Here is a 14,120-nt window from a genome sequence, read left to right as displayed (position 1 = left end):
CTGTCTCTCTCATGTTTTATGTTTGTTTTTAAGGACAAAGTAGTCTTCTTTACAGCTCATTGCGGCACTGAACTGACAAAAGAAAACCTTTGTTTTATCTCTGTTATAACACTCGCTTTAGGCAATCTGCTCTTTCGTGCTCTCTCTAAATGAATTTTGTCACAGCCTTTCATATTCTCTTGTGGTGATGAGCTAATGAAAGTAGATAGTACAATTTGTGCTGACCAGGTAGCAACTGCCAGCTTGCAGCTGAGGACAGTTTAAAGAAATAAATAAAATATAGCATTGTATCACTGATTTATCCATTACATGACATTAATAGTGAGAAACCTTGGTGTGTTTATCTGTTTGTATTGGTGTGCATTTATCGAATTGTTTATGACAAGACTAATTGGGGTAATTGTAGACACTGAAATTACCTGTCAGCTATATGTAACCACACTCCCTTTCTTTCTGACAAATGATGACAACTGAGGGACCCCGTAGCATTACTCATGATGGCTTTTCGAGTGGTAATAAGGACAATAGGGGCCCTGGCTAATTTGACATGGACAGCCTTCACAACAAGAAGCCAGCTAAATGACTTGTCAGTAGGGGAAAGAAGTCAGAAAAGTAATGGAGTCCCCCATGGCGCTCTGACAGGGAGATGAGGCAATTTCAACGGAAAGTGAAAAGGCTTCAGTTTGTCAAGTATTTAGAACAATCAGAGAACAGCTAGAGGCTGGAACCTGACAATAAATTTGTGAACCATGGTAGCAGTTTCATATAGGTCAGTTATTTCATAATGGCTGTGAAGCTTTCAGAGGTTTCTGCTTTCATAGCATACTTCACATCAGCCAACTGGTGCTTTGTCACCTTAAATTTGTGCTTCACTTTACGCAGTAGGAATAATGGTTAAGGTTACAGAGGAGCGGCAGTGTAAGACAGCATGATGTGCAGACACCAATCTGTTGAAAAATAAACAAAAATTTAGATAGTAATGGTGTGATTGCATCCATTACAAGCTAGCAGTGTTAACAGGTTCTTTATGATTTTGGCCTGCACCCTTTATATGGGTAAGTAAAGTACTGTATTTCTCCTGGACAAAACTAATAAAACATAACTCCCCATTCCTATCACTTCTCCTTTCTGTACATAGTTAAAATTCCCTAAGGTTCATTTCCTCCTGCTTGCTCTTGAAATATATTCCAGTCCTACACTTACAATACCTATTGAGACACTCTAACTGTTGACACAAAAGGAGAATCTGTGATGTTTTTGGGTGCTCAGCTGAAGATTATGTTCTTAAGATGATGTTATTATATAAAAAAAAAAAACTTTCCAGAATTAAATACCAGCTCTGTATCCCACTGATAGTTCTTTTTATCTGTGGCTTCAAGAGTCTGCTAGGTTTTTTTTGTTTGTCTTCTTACCTGTTTATTTGCATTGAGATAAAAAGTCAATGTATGATTAAAGCATCAGTTCAGTACTGCACTCTGTCTTCTGAATTCCTGACACAGACTCCTGAATTCCTTAGAAGTGTTTATGGGTTGAGCACAGATTTAGCTAGAAGTATCAGCTTGTCCTTTTTGGCAGTGATTGTTTCATTAGAAAGTAGGATTAAATATTTTCATTTTAATGTTTTACTAATGGTCTGATTCCTTCATTTTGCCAAATGTTCTGTTTCTTGGACATTTTAAAGCTAATGCAGCAGCTGTTTGAGAACCATGTGGATTCTAGCTTTTTTGATAAGCACTTCAAGCTGTCCAGTTGCATGACCAACACATTTCTTGACCTGATCTTACTAAATTTTGTTACATAAACATTTTTTCCTCCCCTTCTTAGTCTTTCAGATGTATAGCACAGAGTTTTCTCTCTTACATAGAGGTCTTAGAATATAAGCTTTCTTGTGCCATATTTAAAAAGCAATGCTGCTCCCCCACACCACTCCCATCAATCACCCTTTCCTCATTTTTTCCAGAGTTATGCTCTTGCTCTGTGAGTCTCATCAGTCAGATTTGAAGGAATCTTAGTTTTGACCAGCCAAGACCTGGGTCCTCGATTCCCAATACTCGAACAATTAAATGTAGTGTTTTTGTCAAGGAAATACATTGGTAAACTGAAGAAACTTGTCTTTCTGCAAGATGAGCCATTGAGTCAGGTGTTATAAATGTAGTGTTCCTTCTCTGCAAAAACAAGCAAACAAAACAAAAAAAAACTGTGGTCATTTAAACACAGTATATCTACACCTGAATCTCATGTTTACACATGTTCATCTAAGTTTGCCAAATACTCTACTGTTTATTTTCTAATATGTTTCACCAGAAGAACTAAAGGTCATGTCAACATATGGTGAAGCGGCACCAAGGTCTCTTCTCCTTGAGTAATGTAAAATCTTCCTCTTTTTTGCCTGAAAGAGGGCTTTTGAGATATTCACATTCAGGTCTATTCTGAGCATTGCAAGATTAGGGTTGAGACCAAGAATTGCTAGGACGTGCTATCTTGGCTGTACTCTTCCTTCATTACTGGTGAAATCATGAGGGTGTGAATGGGGCAGAATCTGCTCCTTCAGGTTCTTTGGTGCAACTATCACAGTGGAGTGCTTCACCTTTATTTGTTCATGTAATAGTTTCATTGCTAGTAACTGCCTTTAATACTTCCACTGACCTTATTAGCTCATCTTATCTCAGCTTTCCAAGAGATCTTAGATTTACATTCCTTTTCCTCCCTCCCTACCTCCATATACCCTAATGTGCTTCGGTGCTTAAATATTATTATCCAGACCTGGATCAAAACAAGAAGCTGATATAGTCAATTTTCACTCCATGCTATATGCATTCCAGCTGTATGACTCCTACTGAAATTCTGATTGAAATTCCAACTATGTTTATTCCTTCCTTTCTTGACATATTTAAAGAAAATTTTGATTAATTACTGAATATAAAATTACTCATAATGAACAAATGTAAATATGATAGACATGTAATAAACTTATAGCAAAATATGGACAAATTCAGACCTGGCAGCAGAAAGAAAGATATAGCCCACAATCATTCTAATGCATGCTGTATAAAGGCTAGATGTTGTCTTAAAGCTTACTATTCTGTTTGAAATCTGTATTTTTCCAGTGGTTAAAACATAATTTGTTGCTATATCATTTTCCATTTTGTGACCATTTCCATTTCCATTTTGTTTGAGAATCAATAACTTAATAAAAAAATGACACTATGAAGTAAGGTGAAGAAATCAAAATAAACTGTTCAATGTTTAGGAAAATGGCTTTCTTTTAAAGAAATGTTGTTAAAGTATCTTATTTCTAAAGTATCTTTAAATAGGTAGTATTTCAATAGCATTGAGTTTGAGAAGTTGCCTCGCAATGTAGGAGAGATACCTCAGTCTTCTAGTGATGCTGATTGGAAATAGTCCCTCATAACAACTCTTACATCTTTCTTTCATTAAGAGATTTTGTTATTAAGTTTGATTTAGGAGGTATTTGGGGTCTTTTTATCACACTCAGTACAGGTCTTAAAGAAGATTTTTTTTTTCCAAAGCAAATGCCTGTTTTATTTATTGCAGAAAATATCAGAGCTTTGACAGAAGTTGTGCCTTGTGGCAAGAAGCGTCTGTTTTGGGAGGTATGAGGACAGTGTAGTTCTGCTTGAGGAAATGGAAGAATATTTCCTTCTACAGTGGATTAATTCCACTATTTATTTATTTTTTTAAAAAAGACTTAAAAATAAAAACAAGCTTAAAAAAAGCCACAATATTCTTTATAATTGTATCTAGACTAAATCGAATTTTTTATTTGTAGCAACTTAAATTCAGTAAATAAAATCGAATCTACACACATTTATAAAAAGAAAAAGTCTGAGTAAACTCTGGAAAGTATTAAATAGATGCATCAAAATTTTGCATCTAATGTGACTATTTTCCATTACTAGACCTTTTAATACTTGCCAAGTTTCTGTATTGCTGTGTAATTATGACTTTTTCATAAATGTTCACATGATATAATGTTGCATAGGTCTACTGTTAGTATATTCTAAAATTTGATGTGAAGTCAGTGCAGAAAATGCTTAAATAAAGCTTCACTCCTTTTTCTTTTTTTTTTTTCATTTAGAGATATGCAGGAATTAGTACAAATATGTTTTTTGAATTCCTCTCTCAGTCAGATCAAAGTATAACCAATACGGCCAATTACCATCTCAGTGCCTGCACTTAGTATCCCTAGAAGTGCAAAACAGAATCATTTATAGCAAAACTGCAAATCGGTCTTTGTATATCAATTATATTTCTATTTCAGCAGGTACTGCCACAAATTTAGGGAATGTGCACGTCATAATTCTGCATTTGCCTAAATATTGAGCATTCTGCAAATATAAAATCCTTTCCATCTATACTATGTCCATTAGTTAGAATTAATGAAATTACAGTGAATAATAAAAGGCCATTGTTATGATGGCTACTAAATCAGATATCTTTAAGTTCAGAGCCAATAAGAAAATGTTTCTGCAGAAGTACAATACCATATTCTTAAGCATGGAGCCCCCATATTTGAAGGAATATGTTTAAGACCTTTTATACTGTGAAATGCCAGCTGTTCATTCTAAATTCCTACAACATGTTTAGTTTATTACAAGGAAACAGTCATTGCCTGTGTCATTAGCAGGTATAAATAAGTGATGAAAAATTTGGAACACCTTGCAGGTTGAAATATAAGTAGCTTTACACAGAGAAGGAACAAGTATATTCAGATATGATAAAGTTATATATATGTATATAATGCTTTGTATGTTCTCACTAACAATTTTAATTGCAAAATAAATTCAAATTACATGAACTGCACTTGCCCATTATGTAGTCTTAATATTCTTTCAACCATCTATTCCGATAAGTATAATAACTTTTATTTGTTTTCTCAGTATTTTCTTTTCTTTCTCTGAAGAAGAAATAGGTCTACTGTGAAGTTAATGGACGATGACACTGTAAAATCAGGAAAAGCATCTTCCGAATGCAAAGGAAAAAAAAAAAAACCAACAAAAGTCAGTTTGTCTGTTTGGACATGCAATGGGTGATGCAGATCAAGTTAGCATGTTTCATGCTTGAATAATAAAAAGAGCCTGTTTAATAATAAAAAGAGCCCAGGAAGGAGATGCCTTAACTTTTCTATTTTCTCTTTTTAATTTCTTTAGCCTAGCATTGTTGTCTTTGGCAGTTTATTCCTGTTCAAGTTTCTGTGTAAGTCTAAAAACTGGGGATGCAAGCCTTAAACATAGATATGCCAAAATCACCAGTTAGCTAATTATTTCATGGCTAATAGAGATGGAAAAAATGTATGTATGTAGAAGCATTTACTGTTATTATTAAGTATAAAATAGCATTTTTTTATATAATCTTCCCCCTTACTACATAAAAATCTGCTTCTGTACTAAAGGCATCACTGTTTTACTATCAAATATAAAATCTTAGCACTGACCTGAGATGCAGGTTGTATTTAGTATCTGGATCCCTCTGTCTGTGGGTTTTACTGTACACCTGTCCATCCATAATAACAAAAATAGGTATATTCTGGTTTATAGAGAGTCCAAATTCATATGTAATGTCTAGAGTCATATGTAAGAGTCATGTGTATCAGTAAAAGATGGCATGAATGAATGAATCAGGTTAAGTGGTGGCATATGCGGAAAGTGTATTCCCATTCCTGTGTGTAGGGATAAATTGCCATTCCAGCAGATGGCAAACCTTCCTATTCTAATTGGAAATAATCAATATATGACATACTGGAAATAATCAATTGTATAAGGAATATTATTGATGAGCAAAATGCTATTGGCTGGTTTTATTCATTTTATTGTATTTAGATTGTATTTTAACTACCTTCAAATTAGTTTTAACTTAGTTCAATTGGAAGCAGTAAAACCTACTTATCTAATAAGTGGCATATGTCATAAAGAAACATACAACCTCCTCATTTGCCCTAAGTCAGTCATTCATGTAATAATTAACTGATTTTTGTGTTCCCCACTTTTTTGAAGAAAAACAATACAACTGAATTTAAACTTTTCCCCCTCCCCAAACAAAACACAGAAAGAAATTCTTTTTTTTTCCCTAGCTGCATTCTTAGCTGTTAAAATATCCTAAGGCACTCAATCATGTTGCATTTTAATTTCCAGGCCATGTGTTATATTAGTGAAATGCACGTGTTACTGATTTGAGCTGAAAGTTCTCAGTCTGTTTAGCAGAAAACCAGGCTGGCACGAACAAGGTCCATACTAGGTCAGAGGCCCGGGGTTGACATCTTTCTTAAATCTTAAATTTGTAAAAACTAGAAGCACAGGTCAGGGCAGCCAGCTGATGGCATTGCTTCTTAAAACCATTGATTGGTTTAGTTCAACATTTATCAGCTACAGAGAGACTAACACTTAACCTTTTAACTCGAGAGTTTTTATGTACTTTATTTTTTAATGAGGATGTTATTGTCCCAAGGTGTTGGCTCCATACCCTTATAGCTTTAGTGCATGCATTTTCTACCTTTTAGCTGGCTAACAGTATAAAAAATGCAGTGTTTATTATTGCCGTTTGTTTTGAGAGCAGAGATTGAGTAATTTGCTGTAAAACAATTCAAATATTATATCAATTCTGAAATTTTACTTGCATCTGTTCCGTTAACCTAGATTTCAAGGCAGGAGGTGTAGTTTATAACTGGCTTGAATGTTAGCTGTTTTATTGTTTTTTAATCTAAAATCATTAACTGAGAAATATTTACAATTTGGGTTTTCCTTAGAAAAGATACAGTAACCTACTACTTTGGTTTTACCTAATTATCTGTTACTCATTGTGAATATAGGCCCTAATGACCCAAGGTTTGAAAACAGATTCACATCTCTATGAGAAGCAAAGTTGCCCATGATTCAGGTTTTCCTTTCCTTGGAATAGAGGGCATAGAAGTTATATATTTCATCAGTTACAAGTGTGGGCATTACAAAAAGAGCACAGGAAGTACTGTCACCAGAGAGCTAAAATAATCCTGAATTTGCAGATTAATTGCAAGAGTTGCAGGTCTTGCTATAAGAAAACAGTAGACAGGGAATAAAATACAAGGACCACAGCAAACCCAAGACTGTGCAATTTCTACACAAGCAATACAGAGTTCCCAGTGATATATCATGTGAGAGACAGGCAACGGGGATGTAGCCACAGCAGGTCTCAGTCAAGTTCTGAACCCTGAGGGGCTGAAACATACCGCAGCAGTGACAAGGCACAACCTAACAACAGAGTATCCACAACCTAATACAAAGAAAAGTGAAATATCATTGTTTGGCTAAGAATAGGGTGTACAGTGTCAATAAGAGAAAGGAGGAACATTAAGTCCCAAATCAAAAAGGTTTTCCATATTGCTTTTACTTGAGAGTACTTCTATTTGGCAGCAGCAGTAACTAACTTTTATGCACTCTGGCTTAGCTTCGTAACTTCTGGCAGCCAGTTACTTCACTCAAGCAGCTGGGGACACTGCACCTAATTACTGCCCTTTGACTCCGCGTGTTACTTTTTATTGCAAAGGCCTATGTTAGATACAGATTTCCTTAGGACCTCAGCATCAGGAGCTCTGTCCTGGTTACAAATCAAGAGGCACAACAGCAGCAGTTCAAGAATAAAAGGCTCAGCAAAGTTGGTATGAGAGGTTTGGTTAGCGCATGTATGTATGTGACCAGGTTTATACATGATCTGCTGAAACTGCACAGTCAGCAACAGAGGGTGCCTTCAGTGGGCTAAATAATCTCTGCTGCTCCTCCTACTCAAAAAGAAGTGTAAAAAATCCAGTATGAATGCTTACTGTCTTTTATTACCTTCTAGATAGCTGGAATAGGAATGTCTATAAGGGCAGGGGGGCCAAATAAAATAGAAGGTTGGTTTGGGAATAGATTTCCTTTTCGACTACCAGCAACATTCTTACCTCCTTTCTGCGTTGATGTGCTGTCTGTAAATAATGACTCAAATGTGTGAAAGTGAAGTAGAAAATGTACTGCATGGTTTCTAGTTTGAAATCCCAGTTTCTTAACAAATCAGAAAATACTGATGTTTCCTGGAAAAAAAAGAAAGGTGGTGGAGGTTTCCTCTTTATGTGCTTATGATGTCATAAAACCAAAATTTGAGAAGAAGCAATATTTTCAGACTTTTTTTCACCTGACTGGGAGCTGCAACTCCATGCCCTAACTCCAGTCTGAGCATTCTGTGGCAGACTCCCATCCTTCCTTGTGTAAGCACAAGTATTGTTGTCATGGTCCCTCTAAAAAAAACAGCGATCTTGGAGCTGAATTCTGACATCTGGGGGTGAAAGAGGTAGCCTGACATCAGTAACTGAACAGATCAAGACACCACTTAATACCAAACATAAAAGTTTCGCTAATCTGGAAGAGAGACAGCAGAAGAGAGACTTGCATTTTTTATTACTGATTCCCATGTTATCTAGTCATACGTCAACAGTTTATTTTCCTGCTTAAATTAACCCCTTGATGTAGCCAAAAAAAAAGTAGTACCATTTTGGATCTGTTGTGTTACTTGAAGCAAACATTGTTTCCTAAAATTTAATTAAATGTCTTCTACAAAATGTTTGGACTTTCGTCCACTTATTTCTGCCTCACTGCAGACAACAAAATCAATTTGAATACCTTTCAGTACACTTGAAAGTGTTTATTTTATTGTTAACAAGTGCAGCGGAAATGCTAAGTCACAGCTTGTACCAGTGATTGAGCACCTGGCAGGAAGGCAGACCCAACCCAGGGGAGCCAGGATCCACCCCTTCCCAGACCTCATTTAAGGGTTGGGAGTGGAGGTGAGGGCATCTCTCTGGAGATCCCTGCTTACCTGAGGCCTTCCAAAGGTAAGCAGTTTTTCTTCCTTTGTTTCTTGCATCCATAGCTGCTGCATTTGGGCTTGTTCTCATTTGCTGTAGCCTAGGATTGTGCTGCTCTGCTATTATTGCTGTATTTTCTATCACATGATAGCATTTCAACAAGTAAAAATTAAAACAGACTACTTGTTTACTTTTAGTCAACGTATGCTTGGTGAAAATTAATATACAGCTCTCTAAACTGCAGTAATCTGAAATAGTCTGGGTCCTACTCATTGATATTCTTTCTGTTGTATGAAAAATGAGCCTTAGTATAATGACAGCTAGGTTTAAAAACTATGGAAGTATTCTGTAGCCAATATAAAGTGGTGGTCCTTCGTTGCTTTCACTGGACCTATCTACTTTAAGTTGAAAACATGAAGTGTAATGATAACAAAAGTGTTACAATACTCATTGGCTTCTGAAAGATAATATTTTGTCATATTGCAAGAAAGCAAGAGAAATTAACTGTTTTTATTGTATTCCGTAGTTTTGAGGGGAAAAGATTGTTTGAATGATATGTTTATGTACGCACTGATATGTTTATGTAACTCTTGACTTGTTTCCCAGCACTTTCCCTTAGTATTGGTTAACTTTTTGTTTGTTTGTTTTTGTTTGTTTGGCAGATATTATATGTTGTATATTAAAAAGGTTCCTGACCATAGGGAAAAAAAAAGCTGTAGGAGTAAATCTGCTATTTTATGACACTGTAGTACCTCAACATTATTTCTAAAGTTGTATTTATTTTGTGGGAATAGGGCAGTGGGCACATGCGTAGTTCCAGGTGGAGACATCTGTTGATTCTAAAACATTCGTGTTCTAAAAGCCATATGGGAGTATAAGAAGTAATGATGTTGTGGAAAATATCAGAAATAACATTGTTGCGGAATGTTTCATATCTCAACTATTTCAATTGCTAATCTATCCTGCCAGATCAGGTGAACATGCCTATGAAGCCTCAAGCTAGACTTGTCCTACGGTGAAGTTTTACTGGAATTGTATAAATGTAGATGATTTATAGATACCAAACAGCCCTATATTTTGTTCTTTAAAGCAACTAACGTGTTATCCTCCGAATTAAGCCCTTCAGGTGCTCAGTCACTTTCAGCAGAGGAGGAAAAACAGTCCGCAATATGTCATGCATGTTTTGTCCCAGTAGAGAGTGAGTTAAATATGAACAGTTGATGTGTTTGTTTTATGTAGGTACGTGAAAGGGTTAAACATGTAGCAGAAAGCTATTTAAGTTTGAGGATAGTAATAGCATGCAGAAAATGTCTATACTTATTGATAAAATCAAACTAACAAATTAGGAGCTAGGATGTTCAAAATAGCCTTTTGTTTTTGCTTATCATTTTGGAAAACTAACAACTTTGCAGTGAACTTCAGCCTGTATATGAAAACTAAAAGTTTCTTTTTTTCCAGAAGTATACATTTAATACTGAAATATCCATTTTAACAGTGCTTCCTTATTTCTTCTTAAAATTAGTTAAGGTTGCAAAAAAATATGCAACTTTCTCTTTTATGTGAGCAATGTCTGCTAAATTTAGTCTGACTTGCAAAAAAAGTTGTACTAAGATATTCATGTTGATTTTGTACATAGGAATCAACTATACTGCGAATAAGTTGTGCGATCTTTTTGGTTTACAAAAAGAAAATAGAAATTAAAAAAAAAAAAATACCCCAAAACAAATATGTTAAATTCTTTTTATGTATTGTATTGAAGTCCCAAGGAAATTAATTCTAAAAGGAAGGATTTGCCTTCACAGAATTCAAATAAATCCCATGAAAGTGTAACTCAAAACAGTGACGCTTTGCTATGAGAAAGGTAGGTTATTCCTATCTATCCTATACCTTACCTTAACGAATTTAATAAATGCATTCTTAATGTTTATTTCAGGAAAAAAAAGCCATGTTTCCTTTAACACACATCCTTCAGAAGTCTAGGTGTATGGCTAAGGAGCCAGAGGTGTTGCACGGATGGCTGCAAAGTTACTTAAATCTTGCTGTGTTCACCTTATCATAAAGTGGAAAAAATGACCAAGATAAATTTAGAATAGGGAAACCAACCTCCTACATATACAAGTATGTGTTCATGTGTATGTACACATCTATAACTATGTCCCTTTCTTATGTTTCCACAGCAATAGTATAAATCATCAGGTTAACTTTATCTCTGAGCTTATTCCCGAGGAATCTTTTCACATAAAATTTATAAACAGCTGTAACTTAATGACAGGACAATGGTGTGCAAGATAAATATTGGGTTAAAGTTGTCTGGCTGAAAATCTTTCATGTGTGGCTGATAATATGAAGCTTACCTCCAGTTTTTGGGGGTTCTTGATTCGTGTTTGTGGTTTGGGTTTTTGTACTGTATTTCTTACATTTCTTCTAGCCTTGAATTTCTAAAGATCTAAAAGCAGATAGGCTTTTTTTGTAGAAAAGAAAGTGATAATAATACTTATTTTTTTCAGTTGATTAGTATTTCCTGTTAGCAAGACAAACTTTAGCCATTAAAGAAGTTGATATGTGCATGCCTGAGTGTATTAACAAAGATAAGCAAGTACTTAAAAATCTGAAAAGCTTCCACAGAATGTAGTGGAGAAAAGTTTGTATATGCCAAAACATTTCTTTTGGAACAAGTGGAAGGGTAATTTCCTGGGAACAAGCTCAATTCCAAGAGCATTTCAGTTAGAGCAAGGTCTTCATAGAAGAAGCATGGCTCACCAGAAATCGACCTGAGATCACCAAATCACTGATAACAGTAACTACAAAGAGTTACCTAATTTCTATCCATGGCTACTCAGTAAGAAAGACCAATCATCCTTAGATGTGACTAGCAACCTGTAATTGTGGTTGGTTTTGTTTTGTTCTTGTTTTTACTCTGCAAGCTGCTTTCTTTTTGCTTTCATTGAGTTTCCACAAGTGCAGTACAAAGAAGCATTCATTACCTACTGTTAAATCTGGAACTGACAATACATGCATTGCAAATATATTTCATGATCAACTATTATTTAGTAATTCTATATCATTTTGTTTGTATTTCATCCTGTTTCTTGTATTGATGTCAAATTGTGATACGAAAGACAAATGGAGTTGCTGATCAATGACTAAAATACATGCTGATATAACAAAATGGCATAAGAACTGAGGATCCATTGAGTACAAATCATAATGTATGCCAGAAATTAAAATATACCACTGTGAGATGCTGAAGTGTCAGGAGAGATTCCAGCACATCTGTTTACCTTCCATTCATGTAAGGGAAACATGAGTAGGTTGGAATGCTTAAAAGCCAGGGGAAAAAAAATACAGAAATATTAAAAGAGATAATATACAAGGGGTGCTCTGAAAGTAGTGCCTCCTATTTTATTATGTTGGCCCATGATGTCAGAGGCAGATGTTGGTGGGATGGCAGTAGAGTCTGAACCTTCCCAACAATATTCTGTTACATTTTGTTGTCATGTGACGGGTGGCAGCAGAGGGACGGTCTGACAAAATGGTGTCTGACATGGAAGCATGTATGAAGGATAGATGTGGAACTGAATTCCTCTGTGCAGAAAAAATGACATCCATAGGAATCATTGATGCTTGCTGAATGTTTATGGAGACCAAATGGATACAGAGAGGTGGTGGGTGGTATGTATCAGCAGTGGCGACAGCAATGTGAAAGACGAGCCATGTTCCAGAACTGCCATGCAGAGCAGTCACACTGTGAAATGAAGGGGGTCTTGATCAGCTCAACCATGTGAATCAGTGAATTATGACCAGGGAACTGTGTACAGAGCTGAATATCAGTTTCAGATCATTGGACGCAATGGTGGAAAGATTGGAATATCACAAAGTTTGTGCCGGTGGGTGCCATGAATTCTCACATGGGAACAGAAAGAACACCGTATGCAAGTTTGTCAAGACCTATTGAACCAATATGAGGCTGAAGGTGACAGTTTCCTAGATCGCATCATTACTGGTGACAAGATGTGTTGTCACCACTATAAGCCAGAGTCTAAATGGCAGTCCATGGAGGGGCATCATGTGAATTCCTCATGGAAGAAAAAGTTCAAGATGCAGCCCACAGTGGGTAAAGTGATGTGCATTTTCTCTTGGGATAGGATAGGGGTGATCCTTCTGGATGTCCTCAAACCAGAACAACCCGTCAGATCTGACTGCTGCGTTGTGACGCTGACTAAGCTGAAGGCTCAAACTTCCAGAGTCAGATCAGAGGAGAAGACTACCTTTCTCTTGCAACATGGTAACACCAGGTCCTATACCAGTCTGGAGACCATGAAGCACATTGCCAAACTTGACTGAACTGTCCTGCCATAGTTGCTGTATAGTCCAGATTTTGCACCTTCTGACTTCGGACTGTTCAGACTAATTAAAGATGGACTGTGTGGGCAACATTTTCCTAGCAATGATGCTGTCATAGCAGCTGTGAAACAGTGATTACCTCTGCTGGTGCAGATTTTTACAAGCACAGCATGCAGGTTCTTGTTTATAGCTAATGAAAATGCATTGCTAATTGTGGTGACTGTCAGAAAATAGTGTTTTGTAGCTGAGAATTTGCTTTATCAAATAGTGTTTTGCTCTTTGCATCTCATGTAGTTTCCATGAAAAATAGTATGAGGCATTACTTTCAGAGTGACGTATGTGTCTAGATAAGTGTACTTTTATGTTCATGTAAATTTTTCTACATTTTGAACTATTGCAAAAATTTCTTTGTGATCCTGCTGGTCGTCTTGGTTTTTCGTGTTGCATCCTGTGGTTGACTCACTTTGTTTTAATGGGCAAAACATTATCTATGAGATGACAGATTTTCTTCATGTATATTTGGAAAGTCCCTATCATACTGTCCAGTGCCTGCAACTCATGATTGAATGATCAATATTTCTTTATGTTTTAGTGAAGTAATCAAACCCATTTTTTTGCTCTATATTTTGGGGGGAAAAAAAGTCCACATACATAAACAGTTTTATATAGTCTATGGGTAGGTATGCATCTCCTTAACATTAGGCACTATTTTTTCTAAGATACTGCCTAGGGAATTCTGAATTACTAGCTCTTTAAAGCAGAGAGTAAATTATGATACCTAGACAAAAAGTGGTAAGTAAGGATTTTTATTCCAATCTCTGAATTTCCTTGTAGTTGTGGGTTTTTCAGAAGTACACTAAAGCAAGGGGCTAGGGGACTGTGGTTTATGGGGACTAATGTACATGGCAGGGCTTTTACATTAGCGCTATTTCTTTCAATGCAT

At 36.0% G+C, this 14,120-nt stretch overlaps 1 protein-coding gene across 4 annotated transcripts in view; it reads left to right on the top strand.

The window, feature by feature from the left end:
* Window positions 1-14,120, top strand: part of C6H15orf41 (chromosome 6 C15orf41 homolog) — a 117,500-nt gene that overhangs the window by 84,405 nt on the left and 18,975 nt on the right. The gene's annotated exons all lie outside the window — the stretch shown is intronic.

This window comes from Numida meleagris, chromosome 6 (assembly GCF_002078875.1).
Source record: "Numida meleagris isolate 19003 breed g44 Domestic line chromosome 6, NumMel1.0, whole genome shotgun sequence".
Lineage (NCBI taxonomy): Eukaryota > Metazoa > Chordata > Aves > Galliformes > Numididae > Numida > Numida meleagris.
The sequence above is the reverse complement of the archived record's forward strand: the minus strand, read 5'-3'. Positions and strand labels throughout refer to the sequence as shown.